The sequence below is a fragment of the Cavia porcellus genome, unplaced genomic scaffold, assembly GCF_034190915.1.
Source record: "Cavia porcellus strain 051 isolate PalLab524CR breed Dunkin Hartley unplaced genomic scaffold, mCavPor4.1 scaffold_30, whole genome shotgun sequence".
Taxonomy (NCBI): Eukaryota; Metazoa; Chordata; class Mammalia; order Rodentia; family Caviidae; genus Cavia; species Cavia porcellus.
The window spans coordinates 19,292,416-19,309,582 of record NW_026947513.1 but is presented as its reverse complement, the minus strand read 5'-3'; the positions used below and the strand labels follow the sequence as shown (position 1 = coordinate 19,309,582).

The 17,167-nt window shown below is 37.4% G+C and overlaps 1 protein-coding gene across 2 annotated transcripts in view; it reads right to left on the bottom strand.

The window, feature by feature from the left end:
- Klhl5 (kelch like family member 5) overlaps nucleotides 1-16,260 on the bottom strand; it is a 69,608-nt gene extending 53,348 nt beyond the window's left edge. The window contains exon 1 of one of the 2 annotated variants that reach the window (XM_003471623.5): nucleotides 15,940-16,260. The gene's annotated coding sequence lies outside the window, so the exon portion shown is untranslated. The remainder of the gene's footprint in view (nucleotides 1-15,939) is intronic. The other variant, XM_023565847.2, reaches the window with a different exon arrangement.
- Between the last annotated feature and the right edge of the window lie 907 nt (nucleotides 16,261-17,167).

Genomic DNA, 17,167 nt, shown 5'->3' with positions numbered 1-17,167 from the left:
CAAACAAAAAGTTGCTTTGGGGGCTTAAAAAATAGCCATGTTGCTTAACAATACAGCTGTTTAGGAGAATAAAAATGATTCAGAAAAAACAAGAATGAAAAGTATGAAAGGCCATGTACCTTAGTATTTAGCATTTTGTGCTAAATACTATGAGAAAAACCACAAAAACTAAAGAGAAAGGGGGTATCAGGATGGTGTAGGGTTACAGCCTCTTTGTTTGGAATAGTAAAAAGTTGCTTAGGTGAATGATGCTGTTTATATAAAGAGAGAGATAAATAAACACAACAAGTGAATATATTGACAAAGAGGAGAAAAAATCTGATCAGTCAATCAGCCATATGTAATAATTTTAAGGAGCAAGAGGTAAAAGTTAGATGAATCTGATGAGGTAAAATACCTTGAGTATAAAGTAAAAGTATTATTAAGTGGATTGTTGAACAGGGCAATGCTTTTGAAAATTACTTTGGTGTTAGTATGCAGGATGTATTAGTGAAACTTCAGACAGTCTTTCCTCTCTTCATCTTGGCATATACCTTCTCTCAATAAATACCCTCTAACTCCACTCTACCTAACTTTATTTCTATTTCCCAAAACAAACATGCTGTTTTCATCTGTGAAGATAGTCTACATTATGTTGTTTCTTCTTTTACAATGCTGTACCAATTTCTCTGGTTTTAAAATCTTACTCATAGCTTAGCCAGTGGCATATGTCTGGGAAGCTTGAGGCCTGTCTGAGCAACTCAGTAAGTGTGAGCAACTCAGTCTGAGCAACCAGTCTAAACAACTCCATAAGACTCTCAAAATAAAAATAAAAATTAAAAAATGGCTGGGATGTAGATCAGTGCTCCCCAGTTCAAACCCAATACCACAAAAGAAAATTAATAAATAAATAAAAATTTAGCCTTTATGGTATAGCTCAGGTACTGCGTCAGCCTTATAAACACTTCTCTATTTTAGCCTTGCTGTTCTTTATAACACCAATCTCCCTCCCTAACAAAGGCTTTTGCAAACTGAGTCAGGAATAGATTTTTTTTAGTTAAAATGACTGGAGTGCTCTAGGTACTGTGTAAGGCAGAGTGCCAGGGAAACCTCTTGGGATTCATCATACAGACTGACAAACTGGAACAGCTCATAATGATCTGACCATTACTCTTTTCATTTCAGCAAAATATCAAGTATTTGTAAGTACAACATACAGAAGAGATAGATGAATCGCGAACATATCTTGCTTTAAGAAGTTTTGGTCAGGTGGGATGGTCTATACCTGTTGCCAGGGCAACATAGTGAGATGCTTTCAAAATAAAAAGGGCTGGGAATGTGGCTCTTTAATCTCTGAGTTCAATCTCCAATATAGGCAAGAAAAAAAAAACTTTAAAACTTACATCTGACAAAGGAAAGTTATTAATGATTATAAAAGAATGTATTTTAATAAATATAATTTCATATAAATTTTAAATTAGAATCCATCAATTAATATATGAGCACTTACCAGATTTCAATGACAGTAAGTGCCAGTTCTAATGTCTAGAAGTGACTTTAGTTCTTTTGTTGTTTGGTTGCCTGATTGAAGCCTAACTCGACAGTGGCCTTCACTAAAGGCCACTGGGATGTGAGATATTTCTCAATAGAATTCTCTATAAGAAGAAATTCAAAGACTTATGAAGCAATAAAAAAATGTTGAACTCTGCTCCCATTCTCAAAGGGTCCAAGTATCTTTTCCACTGGGATTTTAAGACACATCCTGGACACACGTATGTATCTTTTTAATGAAATAGCTGTTCTGAGTATCTGAGAGCATTGAAATAAGCTGCTTAATTTTAAAGGGATTGTGGGTTGGAAAAGGCCAAGTGAAGCATTTAAACACTACTATGATGATCATAGCACACACACATCCCCAAAGATTCTTTTATGTGAGCAGACTCATCAGATGCTTTATCACTGATATCTTTGTCAGCGCCACTCCGCTCATTCTCCCCAGCAATAGGGTAGTATACAGCTCTTCACACCACTCTCCATGTTCATAAAATCATACACACTTACAGACTCATTTACCAGAGCCTCAGTCACTGCTGTAAGAAATCACATAATATATATAATTTTGGCATTTTGCTTTCCTCACCTAATTTTATACACAGATGGAAATATAAATAATTTAATCCTTGGATGATATTTCACAGTTGTAAAACAATTGATTATCTCCTTGCTAGTAGGCATCTGGGTTGCTTTAAGTTTCTGTCTACAACTAAATGTTGAAACAAATATCCTTGCAAAGTTTTTATGTATGCAGAATTTATTCACAGTAGAATAGCTGCTTGAAGGTAAATGTCTTTTAAATTTGAACAGTTTAACTTTCCTACAATTTACATTGCAAACATAAAGTCAATGTGTCCTTCTCATCTATTTTCATAAGCCACCAGTTAATAAGTATTATAATTCTCTTATTCCAGATGGCCTTGAGCTTTTGAATATTATAAACATTCAATCTACAATTTTTCTTGTTTCAAAAATATTTTTATAACCTATTTTCCAGATGGGAGAAACTGATGCCTGTACTTTTAAATCATTTTAAAACTGAAGTCTGACACATATTAGAAAAGTGTACAAACCATATCTGGAGAGATCAATGAATTATGAGTCAATCAATGGGTTCACCTGGGTTAAAAACAATGATTAGAATAACTAGCACTTAGGAATCATGCCCCACCAAAAGGAATCATCATTGTTAGTATAAGTTTTATCTGCTTTTCAATTTCATTCTCATGCATTCTTTTATTCACCAATGTTCTGAAATCAGTTTGTCCTCTGGGGCTAGGAGTATAGCTGAGTAGTATAGTGCTTGTTATCATGCAAGAGATCCAGGGTTCAATTACCAGCAAGAAAAAGATCATCTCCCAAGAAAAAGATCTGTTGTCGGTAGTAGCTGGTAGACTAGATTTTATGGCTATCTAGTATTCCACTTTATATACTACCATCAAAAGCCATCCTACTGCTGACACATCTGAATTGTCTCACTTTAAACTTTTGCAATAATATAAACAATGTTGCACATGTTGTCTGGTACAAATATCTGTCTTTATATCTCTATCCAGAAGTGAACTGCTATATCATAAAGTATACATGAATACTGCTACCAGCAGCACTTGAGAATTCTAGTCACTCCACATCTGGCCAGCACTGTGCTGTCAGCCTTTCCAATCCTAAGTCATTCTGTTGGGTGTGTAGTGGTATTTCACTTGATTTTCTCTTTGAACGCATTCATTATTGACATTACTCATACTTTTTCATGTTTGAAGGTCCATTATAAAATAGATGTTTAGGTCTCTTGCTTTTGTTTCCTACAGCCTATCTTTATCTTCTTGATTTGTAGGAGTTCTTATACTTTTGATATTTTTATGAAAAATATGTAGTTGTTTTAAGTATTAATGTTTTTATGTTATGTATGTTTATATTAAGTAAAATAATACTATTTTACTTCTGTCCCATCAACATTTGTGAAACTACGTAAAACTGTTTCAGGCAAATATTTACCCAGCTCTGATTAAAGTACTTTTTGGACAATTATCCATAAAAGATCACTACATATTAAAAATTATTATATTGTTAAGTTATCAGAATTGTCATGGTTTATGTCTGTGTCCCCCAGGCCTCACAAGTTTGAATTGTGCCTTTGTTATTCATTCATTGTCTAGTGCTTGGATTGATGGTGTCAGTGCTCCACCCACATAGGGGTGGAGCCAAGTTGTGATGTAATGGCAGGAAGAAGGTGTGTCTTGTTCTTTGCTGGTTCCTGTTTGCTGTTTGTAGCCGCCATGAACTGCGGCCCAGCCATGCCTGTCTGCCTTGGAGCCAACTGAGTGTGGACTGAAACCTCCAAAAACTGTAAGAAATAAACCTTCCCTTGCCCAACTTGGGCTTCAGGTATTTCGTCTCAGCAACGAGTAAAAAGTAACTAAGACAAGAATGGTCTATAAAAATTAGATCTCTTATCATTCTCCATCTGTAACAATAGATCCACTCTCATTCTCTATTTTCTAACCTTAACTGTTTTCATGGGCATATTAGATATTTATTTGCTTTTGGTCTTTAACCTTACTACAAATTCAATTCCAGTAAAGCTTACTTTTGGTGCAGCACTGTAATCCCACTACTTAGAATAATACCTAGCAAACAGCAACACACAATAAACATTTTTCTAATAATGAATAAATCCAATAAGCATATGAGCAATAACAAAATGCATTTATATTTTTATCTTATAAAATAAATCAAAAGCCTAGTATTTAAAACACATTAGAAAGCCAGAGATGGTGGTGCACATTTGTATTTCCACCTCTTGGAAGGCTCAAGCAGGAGGTCTGCCACAAGTTTGAGGCCAGCCTGGGATACACAGTAAGGTTCAAGACTAGCATCAACTACATAGTGAAAGCCTGTCTCAAACAAAAACATATTAAAGAAACATTTACCTCTGATGGCAGATCTTTTCAGTATATTTTTCCTTAAGAGAAAATAACCACAATATATTAGTCTAAGAATTTACTCAAATGTTAGTCTGAATTTAAAAGGTGACACTAATCAGTATTACAATGGAAACAATAAAGTATCATTACAGTAAGAGTGCAAATGAACACACTTCGGCAGTGTGCCTTTTACAGTTGTCTTCGGAGCCCAGTACTCCCATGTAGACATGTAATAAATTTTATGTTTTTTTCCCTGTCTTAAAGAAAATTTTATGACTTCATTCAACAATTTAAATCATAATAATATGGTAACTAGTTTATACAGGAAATCATAATTATGTAAATCTTTTTCCCCAAAGAGTTTTTAGATAATAGTATTTGCAAATAATTTTAATGGGTCTATTCTTAAGAGCTTTAAATGTGTAAAATATACTGTTATATCTAATTAAAAATTAAGAACTAATTTTACTATGCTAATGCAGCAGCATTTATCTCTAAATTTTCCTCAATTGTAAAAATGAGTTATATGATTTGAAAATTTAGTAATTCCATGATATATATATATACATATATATATATATATATATATATATTTATTTATTTATTTATTTATATTTTGTACCAGGGATCAAACTCACAACTTCACGTTTGGCAAGCAGACACTTACACCACTGGGCTAAATCCCCAGGCCCAATTATTTTTAAAACTTCATCAAATTAGTTTCTACTAAAATTTGGCTTATTTCAAAAATTTGAATACTAGTATAATTCTGCTGATGTTTAAATTCCACTTAATATTTTAAAATGCATGATGACAGAAAGTATCAGTTAATTTTATTTATCCAGACTGGAAAAATTTTGAGATTTTTAAAAATCTTGACCTAGATTCTAAAAATATATGAGATACTCTATACTACTTCTCCAACCTTACTTAGTTTTCTCTTGTTGCTGAGACAAAATACCCAAAACTCAAAGTTTAAGGAGGAAAGGTTTATTTAGCTGACAGTTTGTAGAGGTTTTAGTTCATAACTGCCAGCTCCAAGGCAGCGTGGCATGGCAGAGAACAGTTCATGGTGCCCACAAGGTAGCAAAAGCAACAAGGGACCTTAATGGTGTCTTTCTGGCCCTTTTATTCTGTATCTGGACTACTGGGACTAGTGTGGTGCCAAACCAATCAGTGGACTGATTTAGTGATCACACACCCTTAATCCCAGCATCACATACTTGAGATTGAGACACCTCTAAAAAAACAAAACAAAAAAAAGCCCCATCTAAAACTGCATGAGGCATTTGGGGAAGCATCTAGACACAAGGTACACTTATCAAGGTATTATTATAAAAGAAAACAACCTTGTATTTAGGTAAATATAGGTAGATACACAGGTAAATATAAAACACAAGGATGAGAAATCAGACTACAAGATCCTTCAGGGCAGGGACCACTATATTCCCAACATTTTGTGTATTATATGGCATTCAGATATTCAGTGGATTTAAAATCTTAAAAATGAATACAGTAATGGTACAGATCTTAACATGAAAGATCTTAAAGTCAAGCAGAAGTAAGTCTTCAATAAAACATTAAGACTTATCAAGGAGTGAGTTCTGAGACAAGGACTGAGATACACTTCCGGAAGATGAATGTGGCAGTGGTGAAAAGTTTTCTGAGAAGATACTGTAAGTATGAAAACCAGTAAGAAAATTCTATAGTTGTAAGAGGCATTTGAAATTTGTCTGGAAGAAACAAAATCTAAATGAGGGATAAGTGTTCAAAGTATTACAAAGAAAGACCTTAGGATATCTGTGGCAAATACACAGGAAAAAGTCAAAGATGACATTTTCAAACCTGGATGACAGGGAAAGGAATGTCATAAATAAGAAAGGAAGGATATAGTGTACATATAAGGAACAGCAATACAGTAAATTATACTATATAAAAAATTTTATTAAATTATTCTGAGAAGACTGACTACAGTTGGAAACAAATCTGGTTTTAATGATATCTCTAGCAACCTAGAAATAGGAGTCTAGAGCAGAAAACAGCCTATATAGTACTTAAAACTCCAGTGAGAACAGAGAATAGCTGGGCTGTTAACACTGGTTATCTTTGCAAAAATAAATACCAAATTTAAATTCAGCCATTAATAAATTAATAAACTAAGGGATTTGACTTTGCAATCTACCTGGTAGACTGAAAACCCAACAGTCAAGAACTCTTGACATAAACTGAAAACTAAAGTATGGTTTCACTGTAAAAGCCATCTAATAAAAGGGATTTTTTTCTTTCTGTACCATAAATAAAAGTGCTATGACACCTATAGCATTAAGGTAAAAAAAAAGTAGAATAAGTTTTAACCTTTAGAGTAAACTGTGTCCCCTTCATCACATGGTCATACAGTATTCCAAACTACCTGCTTAGATAACTCAATAGTTTTTTTTAAATCAAGTTATTTACTTAATATTTTCTCTGTACAAGGTACAGAGAAGATTATGGCTTTTGATGCACTAATAATACAGGAACTGATAGTTTCCTTTTCAAAATGCAATAGAGTACAATAAAGATACATAAGAAATACACAGTTAGTAAGGCAAACTAAGATAGCTGCAAAAGTCAATAATACTTTTCCAGTCAACCTGAACCCTGAAATACAGTGAAAGGTTCCTTTGTCAGATGAACCTTATAGTCAGTCCACTAAATGAAAAATAATCAAAATAGAAAGATATCTACATACCCTTACAGATGTCATTTAATTTGAACATACTAGTGCATATTCACTCACAATGTTTTCATATAGTTAATGTTATATACAGAATTTGATAAGGATCTCTTCTAATGAGTTTGTGTCCTCTTTATTACACAAGCCATACCAGTAATGATTTCCATTATCATCTATGATTTCTACTCATGGTTCTTAAAAATGGAGAGAGAATTTAAAATCATTTTTTCTGAAAAAATGTAAGTACAGAATTCATCAGATCAATGGTCTAGGCACTATGGGCAAAATCTTGTATCAGACTGTAAAAAAAATGTATTGAGGAGAGATGCTTAACCGTGAAAAATAAAACATCAGCATCAATAGTGTAGTTAGGGCTGTAGTTATTTGTCATTCTAGTGTGAGCTTCTTATTTCCTTAAGGACCACTAACAGAAGACAAGGTGACTGGTCTGTGATTCTGATACAGCATTAGATTTTGATGGCTTTTTCTGTTAGTCTTTTATCTAGCCTTCGTTCAACTTTACAGAAAATTTTTAAGACAACTCTTTTATACTGAGATATCACAAAGTACTCAAGTGAATTCTTGTCTCTACAATCTGATTAACTTACATGTTTACTAAAATTTTATAATTGCCATAGCAGATACACTGTTAAGAACAGGTTTGTGAATAAATAAACCAATTTTCAGAAAGTACTCAACAGTTAAGAACAGAAATGTACAGGTTTGCTATGTAGCAGCCTACTTACTAAGTCCTGAGTGTTCAGTTGGCTGTTGGATCAGTAAGTACATTTCATAGAGGGAAAGACAGCATCAGCTTAAAGCTATGTATGAGAGGTAGTTGGGAGTTCCGTTATTTTTTCCACATTATCACTTACTAATAGAAGCCTAAACGACATAGCAGAAAGAGCCTGGGTCAACAGCTAAACCACTAGCTAGTGACCTGTACATTTGGACAAATCATTTTGCCATCTCTCTCCTCAGTTTTCTCTTCAGTGGAGTAAGATTAAGGAGCATATATAAGAATTAAGTCAGGGTGTGGATTTGCAGCATCAACTACTATTTCCCTAAGTGCCTCAAAATACCCAATAATATGTAACACAGTGTACAGGACATAGGACTTTTAGTTGACAGAAACTATGGGAAACAAGCTGAATCCCTCCATACTACAGATGAGGACAGTGAAGTGAGATGAACCAACTTCCTCGACACAACTGATGAGAAGCAGTTTCCATCTGACTGACTCTAAAACCATGTACTTCCAAGTATATCACACAATTGTCGTTGGCAATATATTTTTATTTGGTACTCACAACTACCATGTAAGGCAGGTAGTTATTAACCCCACTGGACAAATGAGGAAGCAGATTCATTGTATAGCTGACTTTTACAAGGTTAAACATCTAGTCCAGATACCTAGTGGAGTGAGAGCTGACCAAACTAACAGTAAACAAGGCATTAAAAACAGTACACATCTCATATAAAAAATACTGTTAAGCTCACCCTAGTTGCAATTAAACAACAAAATATTACTTATTCACCAAATATAAGTGCCTCACATATAGCTCCTTCTCAATTCTTGTCACTAGTTCCTGTAAAACAAAATGTTGACCCACAACATCATTAAAAGTATTCTTTCAACTTTTAACTATATATCCATACTAATATCTGGTAGTGAACAAGATTTTTTTCTTTTTAAAAACAGGGATTGAACCCAGGACTTTGCACTGAGCTTCATTCCCCACGTCACTTTATTTTTTATTTGGCTAAACCATTAAGTTGCCCAGGCTAGGCTTGAACATTCAGTCCCTCTACCTCAGCTATCCAGATTGCTAGGATTATAGGTATGGGTCACCAAATCCAATTTAAAAACGAACATTTCAAAAATGTGGGTAAATTAATACTATGTACTCCTTTTTCAAACTCATCTATAAAAGTTATCACTGTTGATACTATACTTACTATAGCATGGTTGTAACAAACTATTCGCTTTTAAAAACAGCACATCAGGGCTTGGGATTTGGGGGGGGAGTAGGGGGAAGGGAGAAAGGAAAGGGAAAGCGGGAAGGAGGGAAGGGATTGGTTGGTTTTCTTGCCATTCACTTTTTAGGTTTTGGGAATATACTTCATTTGATGTCACACAAGGATGGAAACTGGCAGTACCACAAAGATGGCAGAAAATCAGGGCTAACTTCTTGCCTGATCTATTATCTCTGGCATGCACCGAGACACCCAACTATCTAACGTGCCACAAAAAATAAGCCTGGCTTATTGCAATTTTGTCTTCTATTGGCCTGAACCAAGGCCACAAACAGCTTTATGATGAAGATAGAAAAGGCAATCAATTAGTATTCTCCAGGCACAAATGTAACCAAAGTTACCTGGGGCCTCTGAACACGGATTCAGCAAATCACAGATCAACTTCATTCTGCTGCAGGGCCAATCACATTTGGTAAATACTGTATTTATGTTTGAAGAGTATAAGCCAGGTAAGGAAAAGGCAGTAGAGAGCAATGTAAGCAAATGAAAGAAGAAAAACAAGAAGCCTGTTCTCAGCTGCTCATAATTAGAAATAGCTAATCACTACATATGCTAATTGAATTATTTTTAGAAAGATAACTGGTTCAGGCCACTTTAAAGGACTGTGCTGAAGCTGCTCAGAAATTTTAAACCATGTGGAACACAGAATTTAGTATTCCTTCTCTGTTTACTAGAGATGCATAAAGAGAGTACTGTGTTAGGTTGAAATGAATCAACCCACTCAAATCCAAATCCTCTCTTCTTTACCTCCCCAGTATAGCCAAAGTAACCTTCTAGAGTAGAATTCTTGACGATATCATTTTATCTAAAACTTTTATTCTTTTATTTTCAACCTTTATGTGATAATAAAGGCTAAGTATGGAATTCAGGATTTTTAATGATCTTCCTTCACCTAATTTCTCAGCTTTACTTTCTCACACTGTTTTACACTTTCTCCATGATGAAAAGTTCCACCATACTATGTTAAAATAAGCAACATAAATATAAAATACTTCCCAAATGAAAGGGACTGTGGACAATACAAGAGTGAGTTTAATCCTCAGTTAACCCTCTTGGTCCTGTAGTCCTGGCAATCTGTGGTTTGGCATGTCAACTTCATTACTCGGCAGCACAAATGATGTCTCTGTTTAGTAAATTTGTATGAGGACTCAGGAACTACAAATACCTCATAAGAAACTACAGTTACTACCTTTCTGTGATGTCTTTTTAATTGGCATGACCCTTTCGAGGATCCTGGAAGCTAAGGTTTGAGTTATACAGAATCTGGTAAGACATGGGTTTTTTAAGTCCAGGTGGCTCTGGCAACTAGTGTGCACCTCCTCTGAGATCTGGCCAGATGATACATAAGCTACTTGAATGGACTTTGTGAAGATCATTCCCACAGATAAAAAACACTGCTGCAGCCCTGCTGGCAAGCTGACATTCTTGGCTTAGCCTTCTGAGGGGACCAGCCTGTAACAGCTTTCTGAATCTGAGCATTTAGTGAACCTAAGCGGACAACCTCATTTGTACACAACCAAAAGTATAATATCTTAGACTGATATTCCAGATCTTCCACACCCTAACCTAAATAGCCTAAAACTGCGTTTCTCTGATCAATACTACTGTATCTAATCTCTACACAGTTCTTATTTTCCTCTGTTGTTATTTTTCTGGGGATCCCTTTTTCCGGTTAGCATATACTACCCTCCTCACAGAATCCCTTCAGCTATCTGCTAGGTGAAGCTATCAATATTTTTCAACTGCAAACAAAGGAGATCCTGCCAAGGTAAAGAATGCAAGGGAACTTTCCTAAAGAAGCTAAGTACACCCAACTTAAGAAAAAAAAAAAGAATGGAAATTTATAGAATAAAAATATATTAAGTAAGATATGTGTTAAAATGAAAGATGTCGAGATAAAGAGTACCTTAGGGTCAGTTTGGGTGGCAGAAAAAGAGCACAGCAAGCTGGCCTGTCATGCTCCCCACCAAGTGCATTATTCATCATGAGGAAAAGCCAAGGGACCCCGTATCAGGATGCACGTAGGTGACTTTTTAAGAACTGGACAATTCTATCTCAAGTGTCTGGGAGAGGAAGAGATGACTGAAAGAATTACAACAGAGATGCTACTTGCCAGTGTCTGGGGTTAGTATACAGTAGCTCTGAGTAAGCTCTAGTTCTCCCTTTTTTGCTGATTATCATAACCAGTCTGTCCCACCCGAGTTTGCAAGCTGATATTAGTCCTGTAGAACTTTTGATGGAATTTTTTATTTTTTTTGTCTTTTTCGTTTTTATCGGTACCAGGGATCTAACTCACGACACCTGCTTGCAAGGCAGGCGCTTATGCCGCTGAGCTAAATCCCCAGCCCCCAATGGAATTTCTGATTTGTTTGATTACAAACTATTAGAACTGTCTCCTTTTCTATTATAAAGTTGCCAATTAGTCTAATTTACCTTCTGGGCCCCACTCTATTATTTCTAAACTCTGATAGTGGCACCGAGGAAAGTCTTGTATCTGTTGGAATTGTCAGTGTAAAGCACCTATTTAATAACAAAACAGAGAAAAATTAGTCAACAGAGAAAAAGAGTACCACACTCTATGAGCACAGAGAGACTGGTGAGAAATCACACTGACCTAGAGAAAGTAGCCCTACTTAGCTCCTAACTGCCGCTGAAACCCTGCTATCCTTCTTGTCCTTGGACTCTTACATAAAACTGTATTACTCTTCTAAAAAAACATTCCTTTTGCTTAAGCTACTTTAAGAAATTTTGTGACCTTCTCAGAAAATCAAGAACAGGAAAAAAAAAAAAGGCCAGGAGGGGAGTAACATTATAAAAAAATATACGCATGCATAGGTTCTGTCTTACTGAAAAATTGTATTAATGTTGCCTTACAGAGGAAGAGAAAGCTATTTTTTTATTGAGATTATAAACTCCCTGTTTACTTTTTAATCCTCAGAGGACCTAACATAATGCCTTATACACATTAACAAATGTTTATTGAATGGACATACAATTAAAAAAGAGTCAAATTCATTTGACCAAAACAACTAATTGTGGAGTTTTTAACAGCATTTCATTTCAAATTAAGAAGATATATTCTTTGTAATTCTTATGAGCACAATTTTGTTTAAACACAAAAAACTGCTATTCTTTTGAAAATAAAATGTTGGGAGCCGGGAGTTTAGCTCAGGGACGTTAAGTGCCTGCTTGGCAAATGTGAGATTGTGGGTTCAATCCCTGGCACCAAAAAATAATAATAATAATAATAAAAAATACTGAAAAATAGAATTTGATTTATTCAAATTATAAATCTTAACTCCTACAACCATGAAGACTCTCAGTGAAGAAGTCATTAAGACTGTTCGCAGACTATTTCCGTTTTCCTCATTTCCCTACTACATTTCCCTACCTTCTTGAAGTTAGGTGTAGCTGTATGATTTGTCTGGCTAATGAAATAGTAGCGGAAGTCAACTCTTCACTTCTAAGTAAAAGCCTTTTAGAGCTAATGCACAATTACTGCATTCACTACATCCTTGCCCATGTCCTAACAATTTGAGATGGTTGTTTACGACGAGCCTCTCACAGTCTAGGGATCCCAAGCTCAAACAGAGCTCTCATGCTGACCCTCACTGGCCATGGAGGGTGACAAAAGCAAACCTTCATTGGTTTAAACCATTAGAATGTGAGGGTCTTCTGTTACCACAGCATAACCTACTCTAGCTGACTGTATTCAGTAAACACCTTTCTCATAAATGATGTCAAGAGAATGAATGTGAATGAAACTTCTGCTATTAAATTGTCACAATTTAAAATGGTAACATTTTATACAGTCATTTGGAAAGTACTTTTGTCTAAAATTGTTCCATGTTTTTCAAATTCATGATCCAAACACAGCAATCCATTTATGGATTCAGTTTGGGTTCTTTTTAATGGATTCAGTTTTTGTTTTTAGAGGCAGGGAAAAAACCCAGAGGTCTTCATAACTAATGTACACCTCCTGACCTTTTAAACTTTTTTATTTTTAGATAGGGTTTCGCTAAGTTGCCCAGGTTGGCCTCAAACCTGTGATCTTCCTGCCTCAACTTCCCAGAGTGCTGTGATTACAGGTATGCACCACACTCTCAGTAGATTCAGACACATTTTAAAACCAATCTCTCACCACTTGCCATCTGAAATTCAAGAACCAAATATATTTGGATAAGATACTACTACTTGCCCTTCAAACTCTTCCCTACTCAGAATGGACTCAATTTAGGCAGTGAAGGATTTCTGATATATTCTTTCTTTTATATCCTTAAAGTGTTTTTCTACCATTCAGTACAGCCTCAGCACTTATTCTGTGGATGAATTATGTGCTGTAATCACGCTAGTCTTACCAATAAGGAAACAGATTCAGAAGAGTTCAGAAAGTTGCTGGAAACCTTGCCCATTAGTCGCACAATCCTAGATTTTCTGGTTTCACATTTCTTTCTCTTTTCTACTATGTATCATGCTTTCTAACGTCTCCTAACATCTATAGAATTTACAACCTCACTGTAAGTTAACAGTACAAATTGTTGTAAAATAACATGCCCATCACATGCTCATATCGAGGAATAATTAAAGTACAGTAATTTCTGAAGACGTTCTGCTTACCTATACCTATTCTACTTTGTAGAAGGTACCCTGAAACACAGCACAGGGATATTCTCTAGAAGTTATTTAGTTCAGAACAATGTCAAATCCTAAAAGAATTCTGGGGAAAGCCTGGCAAGTGTGAGGTAATGAGTTTGATCCCCTGTATGTGTGTGTATGTATATATATATATATATATATATATATATATATATATATATAAAATCTGGGGAAAAGTCTTCTCCAATATACAGTATATTAAAATCCTGACTTTTCAATCAACTTCACTTTGATTCTTGTCAAACTGACTAACTTCAATCTTTTTGCCTTCGAGTTCTTCTCAAACTTCAGATATAAAACATACTTATCAAAAACTATCTAAAGACTAGACAATTCATTACATTTGGAAAAGGTCACAAAATATAGCCCTCTTTAATGAGAGCTAACTTGCTCACCAGCATCATAAACTTTCAGGAAATTTTGTGGTTAAAAAAAAACCCAATACAAACAAAAACAATTGAAATTTGTGTAACCATGCTATCTGAAACGTATTAAGCTCAGAATTTTACTTGAAGAAACAAATGACTCTTTCAAACATGGTTTAGGAAATACTAATCTAGGTTCTCAATGGCCAGATGAAGCCTTTAGAGAAATTATTTTCAGTTTTTTTTACTGCCCTATACTGAGGAATGCTTGTGCTAAATTCATTATTTTCTGCAAGGATGTTTTAAAGATGTTGTCAACTGCCTCATAATCTCCTTTTCCATTAGAGACCATGAGAAAATGTTTTTCAGGCCTCATTACTACAAAATGTCTTTCTTAGCCAGAACGGATTTTTTTTTTCATCTAAATTGGAATCAGAAACATACCCAAGCCTACTTGAACACCCACCATTTCTCTCACCTCATCGAGGCCCAAAGACCAAATTATGACTCAATTCTAGTATAGGACTTCATATTATATACTTGGTATTTACTTTTTCCTTCATTTTTATATTTTTTTCTTCCTTACTTTAATATACTCATCTGATTGTATTACATCACCACTAAACTGTTTCAAATAATTTCTGGAACGCTAAAGTGTGTATTTTAAGTTTTCTCTCCTTGCAATTTCATATTGATTTCTCTTTCCTAGTCTCATTACCAAAAATGTGAGTATATTCGACTTTAAAAGTGGCATTCACGCTAAATCTGGCAAGCCAATGAGTACATGGTACACAATACTGTAAAGCCAGTAAGTCCTTTAAACCAGAAAAGTTTTTCCTCAGTGCTCTAATAACCAAAAGGACTTATTAAATAGTTTCCTAAGAAGAAGCAAGACTTCTAAACTCTTTCCTAAAAGGAAGAAAAATTAAGATTTATTGGGCACCATAAAACTGCTACAACTTAGTAACAGCAACTGCATTTTTAAAAGAAAGCTGAAGGGCATGGGCATGTACACATCTCTGAAAGGATGCCCAACAAATGGGCAATCCTGGCTTGCAAGAGTTGCTGGAGAGAGACTTTGTATCCTTCCTACCTTTCAGATTCTGTGGCTGTATCAACGACTCAAGAATATTCCTAAAAAATCAAATGAAACGACATAAAGGCGACAGTCGTGCTTCACTCTTTGACACAGCAAACTTTTTCCACCAGATTCTGAATTCCGGGATATGCACTAAAATAAATGTCTAAATGCGAAAGTTTTAACCAGGCAAGCCCGATCACCAAGAGATCAAGTATCTTCCTTTTTCGACACCCCCGAAGGGTGAGGCCATAACTTAAAAGGAAAACTCAGGCTGCGCAGGCTCGCAGGTAAAAACGCGGGGTGCTGGGGGGATCCCCAAACGGTTTCCAGTTTGTCCTATCGGCCACAGTAGTGCGGGAAGCTGTCTGCTCCTCCCGGGCGCGCCGGAGACGCCGCGCCGAGAACTTTGCCTAACTCGAAGGCGGCCCGGGCCGCGCGGATCCGGGGCTCAGTCGGCGAGGCCGGCCCCGGTTCGAGTCCTGGACGCGGCCCGAGGAGGCCCGCCTGGCGCCACGGCCCCGGACCGGGACGCCTCACAGCGACCCCGCAGGCTGAGGAGCGCCGCGGCCGGGCGAGGGGAGCGCGGCGGGCCCGCGTTCGCAACGCCGAAGAGGAAGTCGCACTTACCGCGTCGGCTCCGGAGGCGGCCGGGGTCACGGGGGGCGGGGCGGCCGGCGGGAGGAGGGGGAGGGGAGGCGGGGAGGGGGCCGGAGGACCGAGGAGAGGGATGCTCGGCCCTTCGAGCGCGACTCCTGCGCCCCTTCCAGGCAGCCTCACCCCCGGCGCCGGCCACCCGGCCGGCCCGAAGCCTGCAACCCGTTCTGTCAGGCCGCGCCGGGCCGGAGCCGAACTCCTCGGGCAGCCCCGGAGGGGCGGGCGAGCGCGCTCAGGGGTGGGGGTCGGGGACCCGCTCGCCCGTCAATCCCGGCGCGGCGCGAGCGCCTGCCAGTCCCGCCCCATCCTCCAGGCCCCGCCCCCGACAGGCCCCGCCCCCGACAGGCCCCGCCCCTCGAGACCGCGTGCGCCTGGGGGACCGGAGGAAAGGGGTGGGCAGCGGCGACGGGGTGGGGGGACCTCTGAAGGGAAGGGGACGCCACGCTGGGTGGGGCTCTGGTGAAGAGGGGGCGGGGCAGGCCGTCCTCACAAAGATTCCGGCTGTTCCCGCCCCTTAAAACTGGGATAGGGGAATTCCTGGGGGTGGAAGTTTTGAAAGAGGTCCCTCTGCAGGGCTGGAAGGCGATCAGAGAGCAAGCGAGTGTTTTCTCCGCGCTTTGGGGGAACTACCAGGAGTTGTATGCCTTCTTCAGCTCCTGTCACTTTTCCCTGGCGATAATCTGATAGCTACTGTTCCCTTTGTCTTTGTGACATCAGAATTATGATCACCAGTATTGACCATAGCACTATTTTCCAGTGGTGGAATCTAAAAAAATAGGTTCCTTATTCAATCCTCTAACAAATGTATATTGAACTACCACATACTAGGTGCTGAGAATAACCATAACTAATTTACGTAGCGTCTACATACCAAGTACTACTCTCAAGCACTTTATATGTTACCTTATCATTGAGTTTGAGCAAAACATCAATGGTCCCACCTGCCTCTCATAATTCTAGGGGATAAAAGAAGTGGAGGAGCTTCATTTTCCGGAGTAACGTATAAACCAAGTGCTTGACTGCTTTTGTTTCTCAAAGTAATCTCCGTATTCTTTCTTCTTTATTTTTGCAGATTGTGTTTGCTACTCAGACCTAGCTATATGCTGTGATAGTTAAATGTGTCCATTTCCTCCAAATGAAATTTGCTCAGATTTTCAGTGCTTCTCCTTAAAAAAAAAAAAAAAAAAAAGGAACCAGTACA